This window comes from Sus scrofa, chromosome 15 (genome assembly GCF_054392235.1).
Source record: "Sus scrofa isolate SSC_HxYL_T2T_F1_AM1 chromosome 15, Sscrofa_HxYL_maternal_Yorkshire_Landrace_v2.0, whole genome shotgun sequence".
NCBI classification, from domain to species: Eukaryota; Metazoa; Chordata; class Mammalia; order Artiodactyla; family Suidae; genus Sus; species Sus scrofa.
Window position 1 is genome coordinate 142,561,151 of NC_139397.1, and position 14,520 is coordinate 142,575,670.

At 44.5% G+C, this 14,520-nt stretch overlaps 1 long non-coding RNA gene across 1 annotated transcript in view; it reads right to left on the reverse strand.

The window, feature by feature from the left end:
* LOC106506385 (uncharacterized) overlaps positions 1-3,512 on the reverse strand; it is a 43,287-nt gene extending 39,775 nt beyond the window's left edge. The window contains exon 1 of the long non-coding RNA XR_001301650.3: positions 3,332-3,512. This is a non-coding gene — a long non-coding RNA (uncharacterized LOC106506385). The remainder of the gene's footprint in view (positions 1-3,331) is intronic.
* Between the last annotated feature and the right edge of the window lie 11,008 nt (positions 3,513-14,520).

A 14,520-nucleotide genomic window follows, 5' to 3' on the forward strand; every position in this document is an offset into this window, starting at 1 on the left:
AGGAGATGATTTTTGTACAGGTTCATGCTTTGTATTCATGGAACAGAGTATGATATATATTGATTAGCTTTCCCTTGTTAAATTTTTTTTTTTTTTTTTTTTTTTTTTTTGCTTTTTAGGGCCACATCCATGGCATATGGAGGGTCCCAGGCTAGGGGTCTAATTAGAGCTATAGCTGCCAGCCACAGCCACAGCCACACCAGATCTGAGCCTCACCTGTGACTACACCACAGCTCACAGCAATGCCGGATCTTTAACCCACTGGGCAAAGCCAGGGATCGAACTCGCAACCTCATGGTTCCTAGTTGGGTTCATTTCTGCTGTGCCACGATGGGACCTCTCCCTGTTAATTTGATTGTCTGTATCTTCTACTGCCTTTATTGCTTTTTATTCACTTGATCTGCCACGGGCTAAGAGAATGCACAAAAAGTCTCTTCCTAGGAAGTATTTCTGCCTGTATCTCGTATTGGAATTTTTTCTTTGTGCATGTTGATACTACATTCTTAGGCTTACATAGACTCAAAACTGTTAGATTCTTGTTCCCAGTTACACTCTTTATCCTGTTAAACTGTGATATAGTTGTGGTTTATCATCAAGGCAACCAGTAGATCAGAATTATTATCCTGGCTCCCTCCTCCATTATTCAGTTTTATATTTATCTTTATAATTTTCTTTCTTTCTTTCTTTTTAGGCCCGCACCTGTGGCATATGGAAGTTCCCAGGCTAGGGGTCTAATTGGAGCTGTAGCTGCCGGCCTACACTGCAGCTCATGGCAATGCCAGATCCTTAACCCACTGAGCGAGGCCAGGGATCAAACCTGTGTCCTCATGGATACTAGTCAGATTCGTTTCCACTGTGCCACAACAGGTACTCCCTCTTTATACTTTAAATACAATTTTACTTCCCCTCTTTGCTTTATCAGCTATAAATTATAAAGTTTGCCTCTTCATCTGAGAGATCAGGAGATCAGTGGATGCACTTGACCCCCATTTCATTATACTCTCACTGTCACCGGGACGTCACCAGGATTTATAACATGCACATTCAGTTCCATGACAACATATCGGTATCAATCTAAATGCAATCTATTACGATGCCAGTCCTTTGGCTGTGCTTTCGATTCTGGTTCCCAGCCCTCCCCCACGGGTCTTAGCTCTCAGAAGAGAGGAGGCCTTTGTCCCTGTCCTGTGACACTCCACTGCCTGGAGGACGCATAGGAAGGCAGCCAATTTGGAAACGAAGGACTCTGGTTTGGAGTCCCAGGCAGGGGGCTTGGTCCAAAACACAGAGTCCAAGAGCCTGTGGAGACTACAGACTCCGGCAGCAGAGAGAAGGCAAAGCAGTGCCAGCAGGGAGGACTCCTGTGAACGCAGCCCAAGTGCCTTCCTTGACGACTCAAGGGCAGTTTGGACAGAGGCTTTGCAGAGGATATAAATCCTACTCGAGTAGACAGAGACACTGACTCATGAACATGTGGGTTTAAGTGGTAAAGTGGCCACATATGACCCCCTCTCCCCCTCCCAGGCTAGACAGGCCTGGGAACATTTAGCCTACATCTGACATTAAAATGTGACTCGATAGGAAAGTACATTTTTTTCCAGCAGATAAATAGCGAGGTCTGCTTAAACAGAAATATGGGATTATACATGTTTAGAGGAAGCTCTTCCTCTAAAAGATACAGATGGGTAATTTCGTCTTAAAGAAGAATCCAAGTTAGAAGAGGATAAAAGAAGGCAATACGCCTTCCTGCAACTACTTACTTTCTCAGAATAGAATTTACACTCCTGTTACCATTCTCACCTTTCTACTCTCCACTATCTCAAACACACACACACACACACACACACACACAGAGAGTAGCTTTCTGGTGTTTTCCTTCAACGGACTCTGGGGTTTCATATTCCACCTCCAACTGTGCAAATTCTCCCACCTCCCTCCCATGAGTCTTCAGGGGCAGAGGTACAGAAATACAAAATCACTTTGTCCCAACCCTTTCTCGTTGCCCTCATCCAGAGGCCACTTCTTCCTTCTTCGAATTCCCGTGATATTTTATCTGTACTTCTCATGGACCTTATCTCTTTCTGGCTTGTGTTTTCGTTGTTTGCATGTATGAAACATGACGGTCAAGAGGAAAAAACCACTGCTGGCTTTAGAGGCAGACCTGTCTCAGGATGGATCCCAGGTCCTTCCCTCACAAGGTGGGTGGCCTTGGGAAAATACCAACTCTAGAGAACCTCCTTTTTTTGGGCAAAGTTTAAAAGTAGTACTCTCTCACAATTGTTTTGAAGATTGGAGATAGTATACATAAAACACAGTGCTCATAAAATACCCCCAGAAGTCAATCATTACTATTATCATTATTTATGATGGGTTTTGGTTTGGTTTGGTTTGGGTTTTTTTGGCTTTTTAGGGCTGCACCCCTGGCATATGGTAGTTCCCAGGCTAGGGGTGGAATCGGATGTGTAGCTGCCGGCCACAGCCATAGAAACACCAGATCCGAGCCGCGTCTGCAACCTACAGCACAGCTCACAGCAATGCCGGATCCTTAATCCACGGAGTGAGGCCAGGGATTGAACCCACATCCTCATGCATACCAGGTTCATTAGCGCTGAGCCATGGCAGGAACTTCATTTTTGTATTTCTTATGTCCATACTAGAATGTTTATTCCTCCATTCATCCCATAGGTATTTATTAAAGACAAATTATGTGGGCGGCATTGGGGGCGACGTAGAGAAAAAGAGAGTTTGTGGATGGGGAAAGGCAGAAAGTTAACAAGCAAAAAAATAAACCCAGGGATAATTGCAGACGAAGGTCAGGGCCGTGAAGAAACTGAAACAAAAATATGTAACAGAGGTGGCAGGGGGGAGATAGACAAAGGGGTCTCTGGGAAGGGAGTGTGTGGGCTCAAAGCAGGGTAAGACGGAGGCACCCATGAGAAGTTCTGAAGCCAGAGCATCTGGGGAGGAGGGAGAGTCAACGTGGCTCAGAGTTGAGGAAGCCACTGAGAGCAGGGTGAGGGAAGGAAGGCTGGAGAGGGAGAGGGTGTGAAGAGAGGGGGGCAGTCCCAGGGTGGGGGGGGGATGGCCTTGATGCAGCGCCCACATGACTGGGCACTACCTTGAAGACTTGGTCCACTGGCTTGTGCTCAGTCTCCCATCTGCCATTGTGCTTGACTCCTGCGGAGATGGTACCCAGCAGCCCACCCACCCACAGATGGTTGTGAAAGGTAGAAATAAAGGGAAGGAAGGAAGGAAGACAGGAGGGGAGAGAGAGGGAGGGAGGAAGCAAGGAAGCGGGGAGGGAGACTACAGAGCAGACATCCATACAGACCATGTCAGGGGCTCAAGGACAGAGCCGGCCGGCCTTGGTGGGTGGAGACATGGTCCATCCTCCGTGAACATTCGGTGTCACACCGTCCCTTTCCTCGGGTGGTCCCAGATGGTGGCGGGGGCTGGGGAGCTGGGAGGTCCGTGCGAAGGACAGCTCATCCCTGCCTCTGGCTCCCATCGCTGGCGGTTCTGTCTCTCAGGTCCCAGATAACAACTGTCAGATGGTCTCCCTGTGAAGCAATAAGCTTCCCCCAAACAAAGAGGCCGGCCAAGCTCCAGAAAAGCTGCAGTCTGGACAAAACACACAAGCCTGGAAAAAATTAAGAGTTCATGAGCAGCTGAACAAAGGACCTGGGGGAAATGCAAGGGGTTAAACCCCAGCACACAATGTTCCCGACGCCCTTGAACGCACAAGCAGAAAAATCATCGCACCTCCTTGGTAAAGGGAAAAAGAAACCACGGGAGAAACAAGTCAGTGTTTTCGTAGGAGAACTAAAAATAATGCTGTGAGAGGTCGGCCCAGCCCAGAAATGGAGGAAAAGAGAAATGACAGACAGTAGGGAAAGGCGAGAAACAAGGCAGGCAGGGGCAGGAGCCCAGCTCCTTCACAGCCTTCAGGGCTGGGGAGGGAGGCTTTCCCCCTGGACCCGCTCCTCTGTGGCGGGGGATCTAGACTACAGATGAAGCAGAAATCACAGCCTCTCCTTAAATATTTTTCTTCATTCATTTTCATCTTAAATATAAAAGGAAGTAAACTCAAGCCTGGCCCACCCCAAGGGCCAAATGTTGTAGGGGGTATTTGCTAAGACACAAACATCTCCAAAAGAAGGCTTCGGGGAGTTCCCATTGTGGTTCAGGGGGTTAAGAACCCTACTAGTATCCACGAGGAAGCGGGTTTGATCCCTGGCCCCGCTCAGTGGGTTAAGGATCTGGCATTGCTGTGGCTGTGGTGTAGGCTGGCAGCTGTAGCTCCGATTCAACCCTGAGCCTTGGAACTGGCATATGCCGCGGGTATGGCCTTAACAAGAAAAAAAAGAAGAAGAAGGCTTATGATTCAGAATAAAATAGCAGCATTTGGACGAACAAGAAGTGTGAGAGTGAGAGGCTCCAGAACCATATTTGAATCCAGCTTAAAGAATTAAGTGAGCAGGACTGGATGGCACAAGGGGTTGCAGTCTCAGCTTATAGCTTAAGAAAGGAATGCAATAGCTGGAATTAAAGGCAGAACTAGCTAACCTCTTCATCATTTGTAACATCCAGTTTCCTCAGGGGTGCCAGTTTTGTGCTCAGAGAGTTGTATGAGTGTGTTTCTGAGACAGAGAGCCATAGTGGCAATATTCCATCTATGGCTTCACCATAAATTTTCCTTTGTACACAGGCCAAGGAAAACGCGAAGCAAGGAAGATGCTTATGTCCAAGGCCTTTGAAACGTCACAGTCATAATGAAGGTAGACCCCACCGTTTTGGCACAAAGAAAGAGATTTTGTCCAAAAGTTGTAAAGATGTTTAGAATTTAAATTATCCAACAAGGTCTGTAATGTGCACGGTGCCAGCTGCAGACGAAGCACAATTCCACATGCTCTGCATATGGTGAGAGTGCCTTGAATGCTCTCCAAACCTCTGTAAAGCAAATATCATCCCCACGTCACAGATGGAAACACTACGGCTCCAAGACGTTAAGAATTTTTCCCACGGTCTCATAGCTGGTAAATGGAATTTCCAGGTTGGTCTGGGACTGCCTCAGCAATATAGCCCCCACTGGGTTTTGTTTGCTTGTTTGTTTGTTTGTTTGTTTGTTTGTTTGTTTAATGGCTATACTGCAGCATATGGAAATAGCCAGGTCTGGGACTAAATCTGAGCGACAGCTGCAGCAAAACCCAATCCTTTAATCTATTGCACAAGGCCGGGGATGGAACCCCAAGCCTCTGCAGCAACCCAAGCCGCTACAGTTGAATTCTTAACCCATTGCGCCACAGGGGGTGCAATAAAAACTTTTCTGCAATAAAAACTCATCACCGTGTCATGCCTCTCCCCACATGCTTGCCCTGTGTATCTCTTCCTCTGGCTGCTAATTCGGACCTTTTAAAATCCTTTGTAGTAAATCAGTAATCTAGTAAGTTAAAAAAAACCAAAACCCTCATCACTCCACAACCACGTAGAAAAACTTAAATGGAAGATTTCATCTTCGGTGAAAATCTTTGATAAGTGATTACGTTTTCATTGGCGGCTCAACATTTTGATAGAACACACGCAGTGGGCATAGTATTCTTACCTGCAATGGGGTTTTCCTAAAGAAGCTATTTTGAGTGTATAATCTCCAAAGAGAAATGCTGTTTTTACATTTTTGGCTGAGGGTTTCTTTGTGTCATGAAGATCAACTCCACTGCTGGGGCATGAAAGAGTAAAAATAGATTTCCATTAGTAGCAACAAGTAGGAGTTGTTTGTCAGCCAGAAGGAAATTCTTTCATTCTTTCCTGCTTTGGTTCTTTTTCTGCCAATAGTTAAGCAAGGGTCATTAGAGGGTGGTCAGAGCCAACTTCACGTACGAGTAGGTGGTTGCCTACAAAAGCTGATTTCAGAGATGGGAGCCCAGGGGTGTTGATCCCAGGCAAGACTTCAGGGCAACAGCCAAGCAGGGACCCATCCCCCCAAAACGAAGGAGAACAAGTTTAGCTCTGATGGAGTTTTCCAGAATTACAATTATTCAGAAACTCTGCAAATAAGGTTTCTTGATTGCAAACATGCATGCTTTATGTCATTGTCAAAGTAAACTTTTATCTTTTCTTTTTCTTTCTTTTTAGGCTGCACCTGTGGCATGTGGAAGTTCCCAGGCTAGGAGTCGAATTGAAGCTGCAGCTGTGGCCTACACCACAGCCACGGCAACATAGGATCCTAGCCTCATCTGCAAACTATGCCTCACCTTGTGGCAATGCCAGATCCTTAACCCACTGAGCGAGGTCAGGGATTGAACCCGAATCCTCCTAGATACTAGTCAAGTTCTTAATCAGATGAGCCACACCAGAAAATCCTAAATCTTTATCTTAATTTCATAAAGAGAAAAGGGACCCCCTTACCATATTCTTTCAAGACTCATTGCCTGTAAAGCACTAAATCTTCTCCAACTAAACAAAAGCTCTCCCACTAAACATCTCTCCATGTGGACACCTAAAACCCTGCGATTAACAATTAGTTCCCATTGTTCTCGTCCTTCTGGGTAGATTTTCTTTTTTGAGCCAAATGCATTTCATATATCTTTGCGGGGAAAAATAGTTTATCAGATGTGTTTTCGACTCCAGAAAGTCCCTGGATCCCAAGAAAACATTTGGTGAAGGGGGAACGCCCAACCTCAACCCATGTGTAGAGCTGAGCAGAGAAAAAAATAGGAACAAAATTCACTCACCTAATATTTTGCCCTCAGCCAGTCCCTAACTTTATCAAATTTGCTAGGACATCATAAAGATCATGAAATTCTATGATTCGAAGACACCATCTCTGCTTTGCCTCTTTAATGAGCCTCCTGGAAGTTATAGCCATACCCAGGAAAACACTAGGTTTGATTTTAGAGTGTTGACAAATTTTTGAATCCCATGTTAAGATCAGATAAGCCTCATATTTTATAAACAAAGAAGGAGAGAGCCGGAGAGAAGTGCTTTGCTCCAAATCACTCAGTTAGGGGCAAAGCAACGATGAGAGCCGCAGTCTCCCACAGTCACTGAAAGGAACACCCCCGTCGGATTCCCATCTTTCAAACATTTCAGCAAACACAAAAAGGAGGGTGACTCTACTCAGGAAGAAGTGTGTTGAGCTCAGCCAAACTTACTTCTTTTACAACAGATAAAGTAAACCAGATTCAGAAATCTACATTTTTTTTTTTAACTGATGGGGCAGGGGACCCTACTAACTGGAATAATTTGTGTGTGCTGGTGATGAGATGGGGGGGGATGTAAAGTTAAAGGAACTATTGGAATTTAAACCAGAAACATTCTGCTGATGTTAAAAACAAGTTAGCTGTTTTAGATGCATCATTAACTTTTCCTCCTTGAATTTTATGGTGGGGCGGGGAAGGAGGGGGGCTGTGGTGTGCGTGCATGCATGTGTGTGTATGTGTGTGTGTGTGTGTGTATGAGTGGTGTGGTATGGTGTGTGCGTGTGTGTATTTGGCTGCCATCTTCTGTGAAAAGCAAATGAGAAGCTGAATTTAACCCTATGAGGAGAAGCTCTTTATCAGGAATTGAACTTGAAAAGGTTAATGAGAGACAGCTGAGGATCTCTTTCATGACAACTTAACCAGAAGCCCCCCCCCCAAAAGAAGGGGAAGAAAGTTGGACATGGGAGATGGGAGTGGGGGAGGGGTATAGGTTATGTCCGGGGACAGGAACGAGGAATCAAAAACTTTCCACATGGCCGCATAATTAAACATCTATTGATAGCAAGGGGAGGAGTTCCCTGGTGGCCTAGCTATTAAGGATCCAGCATTGTCACTGCTGTGGTTCAGGTCACTGCTGGGACTCAGGTTGGATCCTCAGCCTGGAAACCGCTGCATGTTGCAGACACAGGCAAAAAAAAAAGCAGTGGGAATATGTGAAAGCCAAAAGTTATTTTAAAAGAGATTTATCATTTCTCTGTTAGCACCTGAAGACCAGACAGAGGAAGGCAGCCCTTTAAAACAAAACAATTTGTAGCAACATGGATGGAATTGGAGATTCTCACACTAAGTGAAGTAAGTGAGAAAGAGAAAGACAAATATTATATGATATCAGTTCAATGAGGATTATAAAATATGGCACAAATGAACCTATCTACAGAACAGAAACAAACTCATGGACATAAAGAACAGACTTGTGGTTTCCCAGGGTGCGGGGGGCAGTAGGATGGATTGGGAGTTAGGGGTTAGTAGATGCAAATTATTACATTTAGAATGGATAAGCAATGAAGTCCTACTGTATAGCACGGGGAACTCTCTCCAATAACTTGTGACAGAACGTGATGGAAAATAACATGAGAAAAAGAACGTATATATGTGTATAAATGTATATATACAACCTGTATATATATATATATATAACTGTAAATATATATATAATTTCTGCTGTATAGCAAAAATTGACAGAACATTGTAAATCAACTATCATAATTTTTTTAAATAAAACAGAAATACGAATTAAAAAAAGAGAGAGAACTTTCCAACAGGACATTTTCCAACAACGCAGTGTCATAAATATGCATCAGGATTTCAAAGATGTGGATTTTTTGTTCAGTGTCCATATCTCAGTTGTTCAAAGTCTAGACTTAAAGCTCTCCAGTTGGATGGAACCGAGTTGGAATCCCAGCGCTACATTTACCCACTGAGTGGCCTTAGGCAACTTTTATTTTTTACTTTCCAAAGTGGTGTTACATGTAATATCTACAAATCTTTGAGATGAAGGCACATGAGTTGATCCATGACCAGGGATAGGCATGTAGCAAAATGCTTGATAAATGTGAGCTGTGGGTGTGACTCGGGTTTTCGCTATATCTGATCCAGGAGGAGTTCTGAATTCAGGGGCGAGAGACTGGGGACCTTAGATTCTTGACTCTTCTTAGGGAGTTGTACCATAGATAAATAAAGAATTCCACCCAGCAGGACCCCTTCGAGATTCTCTGATGCTTTCTGCTCTCTTTGAAAGCCAGGCTTGGAGCATCTCCAATTGGCTGTTTTGATTCCTCATTCCAGCTTTGAGGTCCTCATGGCTGTCCTATCTCAGTGCCTCTCCTGTTCCCTACTTGCCACCCAGCTGGCTATCCAGGTCAATGTCAGGAACCCTCCAGGACAGGACTTTTCAATCCGTGCGAGCTTCACCCACCCCATCCTGAGCCATGAGAGTATCTCAGAACTTGCCAGGAACGGGGCATGGAAGCCCTTTGAGAATCTGTTTTAATCAATTTGGTATAAATATGGTTTTAAAATAAAGTCACGTAAAATGGGGGGTGGAACAGAAATCCAGTTTTCTTACCCATAAAACAAGTGGGCCAGACATGCTGAGATCTGAGATCCCATCCAGAACAAATACAGGAACGTCAAGGGAGTAAGAACTTGGCCCTTGTGCCGTAGAGCTGCATATAAATTTTCCTCAATAATATCATGAGTGTGATGAGTAAATAAATAGTAGGATTTTTTTTCTTTTTTTTTTTTTTTTCTTTTTAGGGCCGCACCTGGGGCATATGGAAGTTCCCGGGATAGGGGTAGAATCAGAGATGCAGCTGAAGACCTACACCACGGCTTGTGGCAATGCCGGATCCTTAATCCACTGAGTGAGGCCAAAGACTGAACGTACCTCCTCATGGATGCTAATCGGGTTCTTAACCTTTGAGCCACAACAGGAACTCCCAATTTAATTTTATAATCTAAAACTACCAAGGTATCGTGTTCCTATCTAATGACTTAATTTATAACAATGCTTCGTTGTTGTTTTTTTTTTAAATCCAATAATCCTCAACTATTTTATCATCCACTCATAGGTATTGTCTTCTGGCTGGAATTCACACTCCTGGCGCTGTCTTGTCCGCACTGCAGTAGAGGACGAGTTGGAAAAAGGGACTCGAAAGGGATGCTCGTTTTCTTGTCTCTGCTATTGGTAGGGGTCCTGCTGTTCTACAGACCACAACTTACTTTGAGTTGCCTTTGGACCCTCCTAAGGAAACTCCATCTCAATTTGAAAAAGACAGCTTTTAACTCATGATTTAAAAAAAAAAAAAAAAATGTTTTTTTCTCATCTGTTAATCTAGAAATACTGAGACAGCAAGAAAAACATATCATCCCAGATTTACTTTAATTCAGTTCCAAGTGCCTAACCAGAAGAGTACCTTGGCGGTGTTGATGAAATGTAAAGAAGACCTTTTCGCACTTGGATGACCGACAGCATAGGGAATTAAGATAAGGTAATAAACTCTGTCCAACAGCACTATAATTGTGGCCACAGAGCTCCAGAAAGTTCCTCGAACAGGAGAATTTCAGAAGCCCAGTGCAGGGGACTTTGCCTCATCCCAATTCTCTCTCTTAAAACACATCTAATTAGAGGGCTGAGCAAACAGTTTTATAAAGGATCAGATAATAAGTGTATTACTTTGGAGGGGGTGGCGTTTGGTCTTTGTCAAGATTACTTAACCTACCATTGCAGCGCCAGAAGCAATATGTAAATGAATGAGCACAGCTATGTTCCAATAAAACTTTATTTACAAAAACAGGCATCTGGGCTGGATTGGGCTGACCCCTGATTTATTGATCAGGGAGGGGTGTGATGTATGGCAAAATTCCAGCCCGTGGGGATTCACTAAAATTCTCATCCAACCCCCTCTGTGCTTTTTTATAATATTTTGTTTTCTTTCTCATTATGAACATGAGACATGATCACTGGACAAAAGTTTATAGAAGAAAAAAGATAAAACAAAAAAAATCATCCATACTGCCATCAGACCTACCACGTTTTAATAATTCTAGATATTCCGTTTTGCTTTGTTTGGGATTTTGTTATATAGAATGAGGATACTGTGGTGTGTACCTGCAAATCGACCTAATTCTCTTGTTTTTATGCTGTTTCCTACATAAATTTAGACCAATTTTTACTAATCCCTACTTCATAGGTTGTTTTTCCAGGAGCCCTGAGTCACACCAGCAATATCATCGCTTCTCTTACATTTACAGTGAAGGCTTGTGGTGCTTGCAATTTGGAGCCACTTCCACCGAGAAGGAAGCGGAAAGGACACTGCCCGGTGAGTGCCAACAACACATTCCACCAAGGTCAGGGTGTAGAACAGCCCTGGAGAGAAGGAGTGTGTGCCTCTGTGTTGGGGAAACAACTTGTTACGAATTTAGTTTCCTGAGGCCCCTGTTAAAATCTCTGCTATAAGCCCTCCAGGAAATTCTGCACGGGGAGTGTACAGTCCAGGCTTTGAGGAGCACTGTGGGTTATGGGGTTCAGAGATGCCATCCCCCAACACAGCCCTTTGGCACACTGAATATTTTAAGCTGAAGGCATCTGAGAAACAGCTCAAGCAGGAAGGTCACTCTGACCTTCTCCCTCCCCTCTTCTCCTGAAATAGGTCATAAAACCCTCATGTGAGAGGTGCCCTCCCTACACCCAGAGGAAAGGAGGCGCATCCTTATCTGCAAAGACAAAGAGCTGCCAAGAAGAATGCGAACAAACAGGTCTAGCAGAGTCCCTCCCCCCGCGCCCCGCCCCCGAACCCATCCGCATCCCCCTCCTGGCTGGACCGCTACCTCGCACTCCTTAACCTGTCCTAGTCCTCCGCCCGTGTCCATTCTCCATCAACCCCAGCGTAATGCTAGTCAGCTAGCTCTTTCTTCAGGGCATCCTTTAGAAAGTCTCCCCTTGCGTGGAAAACTCGGTACGCGTACATCTGTTGGCATCTCTCCTGTTAATTTGTCTTGGTCCGTTTAATTTTCAGATCCAGCCAGGGACCTTAAGCGAGTCAGGAAGCCTTTTCCTCCCGGGCAAGGGGTGTGACTGAGAAGACTGTGTGTTGGAGAAGCTTCGACCACTCCATCGCTTCAGGTGAGGGCTCGCTCCAGCTCACGTGACCGTTTTTTTTTTCCTAGGGCCAGTCTCATTTGCCACATCATTGGCATCTTTTGTAGGGAACGTAAGGGGTTCTGATCTAACAGGTTTACAGCAGGCCATGTGTAAAACCTGATGACTGAAAACACAGGTGTTTGCTTCTTTTTTTTTTTTTTTGTGGCTTTCCCGTTTCACCTACTGCCCTGGTGCCTTCCTAAAATAGAGTTCTCTCTCTATTCTGGTGCTAAAAAGAGGTGGGGGTTTTTTGTTTGGTTGGTCGGTTGGTTGGTTTTTTAGGGCTGCACCTGCAGCATATGGAAGTTCCCAGGCTAGGGGTTGAATTGGAGCCACAGCTGCCAGCCTACGCCACAGCCATGGCAATGTAGGATCCGAGGCAAATGTGTGACCTACACCACAGATGCTTAGCCCAGTGAGTGAGGCCAGGGATCAAACCCGCATCGTATGGATACCACGCAGGTTCTTAACCTGCTGAGCCGCAACGGGAGCCCCAGGGGTGAACTTCTTGAGGAAACAAATCAGGAGTCAGAAAAAGCTTTTTGACACGAATGAACTAAACACAAAGATAAAGAACGGAAATCAATGTGATAAGGGCCTCTTATTTCATAGGGTGAAACGTATGTACACTGGACAGAGCTTTCCTCTCAGGCTCATGGGAGGTCATATTTGCTCAGTATGCTAGTAACAAGATAGTTTGGGTGGTGATTTTTTTTCTTTTTGGCCTCATGCACGGCATGTGGAAGTTCCCAGGCCAGGGATTGAGCCCACAGCACTGCAGTGACAATGCTAGATCCTTAACCACTAGGCCACCAGGGAACTCTGGAGTGATAACGTTTTTTGGTTGTTATTGTTTTCTTTTCACGGCTGCACCTGCCACAGATGGAAGTTCCCAGGCTAGGGGTTGAATCGGAGCTGTAGCTTCGGGCCTACACCACAGCCACAGCAACGTGGGATCCAAGTTGCATTTGCAGTCTATGATGCAGCTTGTGGTAACACTGGATCCTTAACCCATTGAGCGAGGCCAGGGATTGAACCTGCATCCTCACAGACACTATGTTGGGGTGTTAGCCTGCTGAGCCACAACAGGAACTCAGAAGTGATAATGTTTTTAATGTAAAGAACTTATTTTTAAGTTTTTGGAAACCAGAGACTTGCAGTGGCATTGATGAGAATATGGACTATGCCGTGAAGCAGTCCATGGCTGAGCGACTGCTGGAGCCCATAGTAGCCGGTGACCACAGCCATGCCCCTTCTCTCTTCTGCTCTCCCATCTGCGAAATAAGAATAATGATGTATCTGCCTCTGAGTTGCTGGAAGGATAAAATGAGATGACTGCTGTAAATCCTGATGGCTAACCTAGAAGGAATGCAGAATAAAACTACTGTTTATAACAGAATTATAAGCTCTATTATACAGGTAATTACAAATGCTCCTTGACTGGTAATTCTCGCAGGCACTTTGTTGACAACATTTTACTTGCTATAGTTTGTTTCTGAATATGTATAAAGGTAATAAGACAATTACGCTGTAAATTGCACCATGAATTCACCCCAACTAGACTTCCCTCAAATTAATACTAATTAGTGATGTACAATACTGATACTTGTAATTTCAATGGAAGTTAGAGGGATGTTTGCTTTGCAATACCACTGGGAGAGAAAAAAACCAGTTGTTTTTTTTAAAATAAACGGAGGAAGCTAATATAAAGTGAAGATGAAATAATGACTTGAAGCATTTATTCAGTCATGTTGTGTGCTGCTTCTTAACAATAAACATATCATTTACAACACTAAGCAGAAGGAAGACTCCTCTAGCCTGTGTACCAAATAAGGACAAAAAAGACAGAAAACCCAGCCTTTTTACTCTCAATGGAGCATCGCGCTCATTAAAAAAAAAAAAAAATTTTTTTTTAATTAATCTCAGGCGTTCCTGTCGTAGCTCAGCAGAAACGAATCTGACTAGGAACCATGAGGTTGCGGGTTTGATCTGTAGACTCACTCAGTGGGTTAAGGATCTGGCTTTGCCGTGAGCTGTGGTGTAGGCCAACAGCTGTAGCTCTAATTGGACCCCTAGCCTGGGAGCCTCTGTGTGCCTCGGGTGTAGCCCTAAAAAAAAGCAAAAAAACAAACAAAAAAAAACCAAAAACAAACAAACAAAAAAACCTCAAAGCTGTTTCCAAATGTTTAATAACCTGAGTCCACCCTAATAACATAAGACAGATCAATCACCTATTTCAATTGTTTAAGCAGGAAAGCTCAATTTGGGAGGAGTGGGGGAGTTGGCTCCTGTACACTGGCAACCTGCTTTATTAGTTTCAAAAACCATTGTTGTTTTTGAAAAGGGTTTTTCCAGCCCTTCTAGTGGTAACAATCCAAAAGACTCTGCTTGACCAGAAACCAGGATTTCCCAAACTTGCCCATCACGAGAGTCCCCTGTTTAAACACATATTCCCAGACAGCCCTAGGGAATCAGCCTTTCTAAGTGGCTCTAGTCATCAGACAATTTGGGCAACACCTCCCTGCAGTGGCTCTTGACCCTGATCATGTGCTGGAGTCTTCTGGGGAGCACAAAAAGCAGCCGCGGCAACACCTGAGGCCTGGACCCACCGCAGACAAA